Raw genomic sequence first — 4,015 nt, 5'->3', positions numbered from 1 at the left:
TTGCTGCAAGAGATTTTGGATTTTTAAAAGTTTCCATTGGTTCATAGTGGGGGCCAGATCTTAGGCATTAATCCAATGAGCATTACTAAATCCATGAAAACCACATCAGATGTGGGAAATAACTGAACTGAAAACATGTGGAGATTGTATAAATTGGAAATATTGTGTATACTGGTGCTGCTCTTACCCTTCTCCAAGTATCTGCCTCTCTTGGAGAGAAGGGAGATATCCAATCTGGCTGTGCTTACATGATATAAGTATGTAAAGTCATTTGCTGTTAACAAGCATTAAATAAGAGGAGGAAAGCTAGGCATGAGCAGCGGAGAGAGGAATGCAGCAAAGACATCTTGGATGTGTTTCACATCCCTTTGTTCCCAGGGCTAGTACTCCTGGGCCTACCTATTGGTACTGAATGAAATGTCAAACTGAGGATGGATGGAGAAACTGAAGGATAGAAGAACAAAGGAATGGAGAAGTGGAGGAACAGAGGGAGGGATGAAGGGATGGAGGGAGGGAATGACTGGGAAGGGTTTTCTGTCACCCTCCCTCTTCCCCAGTTCTCAACACAGAGAATAAATACCTGGTGGGCTGGTCAGATCTCAGTTTCCCTCAGACAACTTCCCTATCTTTCTATTTCGTGTGGAGGGATTCTGTGGCTGCAGGCTGGATGCTTAGGCTATTTGCCTCACCTGAATGTCTCAGCTGTGTAGGGCCTTGTCGCCTCAGAGCCAGCCCAAGCTAGCACATTATGTCACAGTGCTACTGTAGAGAAAAGGATGGTACTTCCATTGCAGGCTGTTGAAATTGACTGCTTTGAGAAGACAGACCCTCCTCAGGCATCCCCACTGGCCTTTCATGCATGGGAGTGGAGGTAGAGGATTTCTGAAGCAACTAAGTACCATAAGAATCACTCAGAGTCAACAGGACTGAAGACGCCATGCCACATTTGATACAGACAAGAGGGCTTTAGGGAACACATCCGTGTGTGTCCCAAATGTCTGTCCTTGCAAAAGTTGTTTGTCAGTCCATGCTGTCTTTATCCTATGGGCTTTCTCTGCCAAGCTTCTGCCTCTGCTCTTCTCCACAAGGTCTGGAAGCAGATGGCGTCAGGGAACACTACAGGAAAATCAAGCAAACCCTTCTCATTTCTGCAGCCCGCAGCTGGGTATGCTCTTAGCATGCCAACTCCACCCAGTTATGAGCACATGATTTGGAGAATGCATTCCCCAAGTTAATTCTTTCTGTCTCAGTTACAACTGATGGGAAGAAAATTATCTCAAATGCCTTGAGATGTTGCAGTTAGTCACTCATGATTAACCTGTGCAGCAGAAGCAAAGCAACATGGCCTGTGCATAGGTTATGAGCCTAATAACTCTTCTTTAGTGACAACAGACCCTTGGCAATGGCACTTTCAGGACTAAATCTCATTTTACCTTTCAAAAAAAAAAAAAAACAAACAAACATGGAGCCTTGGGAATTTCTGATCCGAGAGTGCCTCTCCTGCCTGATGCTATGACCTTTTGTTGGAGTAATTTCAGAGTAGCTCTCTTTAGAAAAGCTCTACTGATTGCAAAATTATTTCACATGTCTCTAGACTAAGGCTGGAAGGACAAATGTCATGATATTCCCATTTCCACCCATGAAAACAAGGACTAAAGGAGAGTTCCACATCTCCCAGCAAGGAAGAGGTAAAACAAGATCAGGCCCATGCACATCTAGAAAGGTTGTCATGTCACTGGGGTTGGGGACAATATAGTGACTCCAGAGGGTATTTAGAGTGCTGCACTTTCTATTCATTGGGACTGTCAAAACCTGAGACAAAACCTTCAGCATGAATGGAATTCATTTCCTTGAAAGCTAGACCTTACTGTCTAAGGTTTTAACTCCAGAAGGTAACCAAGCACCAACCTTAGTTGGAAACTGGACTTCTAACGTAAATGGCAGCTGCTAAATTTCCACTTAGTTTTTTCCCCTTGGAGACAGCAGGAGTTCCCTGCACTGGATGTAATGCCTTGGAGAGGAACCCTGGCAGCAGTGCATAGAAAACCCCTGAAATAAGGCCAGCTCATTTGATGACAGCAGCAGAGGAGGTATCAAGGGAGTCTTTGCAAGGTTATATGCACATCAGTTGGTAGGGAGTACAGCAATTGTTAACAACTGATTAAGTCATTACTCTGGTAATGGCCAATTTGGAGCCATGCTTCAGAAGGCAGATATTGTGTGGGAGGTATTTTAACTTAGGCTACACTTTACTGCATCAGTTGGGTTATGCATTCTCTATGTGTACACACACATATACAGTCTCTCAATTTTGTGTAATGATTTCCTGATGTTCAGTGCATGCTCAGTGACAGGAAAGGAAAAAATGTCACGACAAGGCCGTTCAGCAGCTGCAAAACTGCCTGCACCCAAGAGGAAACACTTTTTCACCTCAGAGAGGAAAAATTGAGGGTGGTATTTGTCCTGTACAGCTGTGAAGATATGGAAAGGGAATGCCTTTCTTCCCCAGTTGGACAAACTGGATCACAGATTGCAGAGGAGCCTTCACAGGGCCACAGCTGAGAAGGGACTGGCATGGTGGAAGATTAAGGGGACTCCAGCTAGGGTAAAGGGTGGCCATGTGCCTCTTATTTCATTGAAATAACCCTAGAACAATGGATTCAATCCCAAACAGCAAAAAGAGTCACTAAAGATGCCCAAATGGGCCTTCTATATGTGGCAAAGAGAGACAATTTCCAAAGAACAATTACTGCCCCATGTTCTGGTCCTCAGGATATTCCCATCTTGTGCTCCCCTTTCTCACCCTAAAGGCCCCAAAGCTGAGGGTGAGTTGAGTCAGATCCTCCACAGAAATGGACAGTAATCTGCTCAATGTATATGAGAAGACGTGTGCCTACAGCAGCATTCCTAGAAAAAGCAAAGGGAACTACTGGTGCTGTGAAAGCAGTAATCCAAAATTTAGGAAATAAAAGGCCACTTACATGAATGCCACAGTATAAATCCAAGAACCTGAAATTCAGCACACAGTTTTAAAATCATCCCCTAATCAAAGCTCCAGAAAACAAAATAATGCCATTCTAGTGATACATGAACCATTTTAATAATTAAAAATGCCCTGTAATTCTGTCGACTTAGTATCTGCACACACCATCCTTTCATATCCAACTAAAACATGCAGTATTTATCTGATGGCTAATGATTATGAAATAAAGCTGAAAGTAATAAAACTCCAAATAAGAACTGGCAGACTACAGCTATCTTGTGTCTGTTTTATAATCAATCTCTCAGTTGTCATGGTACTAAATCACACATTCTGGGTCATATCAATGGAATAGCAGAAAGGAGCTCTAATGCAGTAACCCTGTTACTTTCATTTCCAAGTGCCAGCTTCCTTCAAATAGAACTTACATGACCTGTTCCGAACTCTGATTACTGAGGTAACAAGTTTGAAGTTCAGGTAACATAAAGTCCAGGTAATGGGATTATTATCACAGTGATTCTACACACAGCTCTTCATTTTACTGTCCAATACAGTCCAGAGCTTATCTCATTATTTCTGTGCCTCTCATCATTAGTTGAAGTTGCCATTCTAGGGCTTCAGATGCGGAAATCATGGTACTTTTAGTAAACGTCACTTTCTGTCTTACAACTTCATTTGACTGGCAAGAGCTGTACTGGCTCAGCAGCAGAACAGCTCTCAGCTTGGTCCCAAGGTGATTGCAGTAGGTCTTCAGCTGCAGGAGAACAGCATGCTTTCTGCTCCTTCTTTGGTATTTCACCAGGACCACATCATCAATGTCAGCACTTACTTCCAGGCTGCTCTTTGAAAAGATTTTTGGTTGAGGATCTAAAAGAGCTGAGTTTGTCTGTTTCTCCTTCCCACGTGCATGCACCACATCATTTAGATTTTGAAAAATTAAAAGAGCTTATGCGGGGGAGCAGAACAAAGCTGATGCTATGACGTTCTGTCTCAGAAGTAAAAGATAAACAACCTTCCCAAAGAGTCCATATTTAG

General features: G+C 43.1%; 1 protein-coding gene across 8 annotated transcripts in view; it reads left to right on the top strand.

Moving 5' to 3' along the window:
- The window catches only part of NRG1 (neuregulin 1), a 45,465-nt gene extending 42,219 nt beyond the window's left edge, over positions 1-3,246 (top strand). For all 8 annotated transcript variants that reach the window (XM_017735412.1, XM_017735409.1, XM_017735408.1 and 5 more), the window contains one exon: positions 1-3,246. This exon is cut by the window's left edge and continues 6,059 nt beyond it. The gene's annotated coding sequence lies outside the window, so the exon portion shown is untranslated.
- Positions 3,247-4,015: the final 769 nt, after the last annotated feature.

Source organism: Corvus brachyrhynchos, unplaced genomic scaffold (assembly GCF_000691975.1).
Source record: "Corvus brachyrhynchos isolate BGI_N302 unplaced genomic scaffold, ASM69197v1 scaffold22, whole genome shotgun sequence".
In the NCBI taxonomy this organism is placed as follows: Eukaryota; Metazoa; Chordata; class Aves; order Passeriformes; family Corvidae; genus Corvus; species Corvus brachyrhynchos.
The sequence above is the reverse complement of the archived record's forward strand: the minus strand, read 5'-3'. Positions and strand labels throughout refer to the sequence as shown.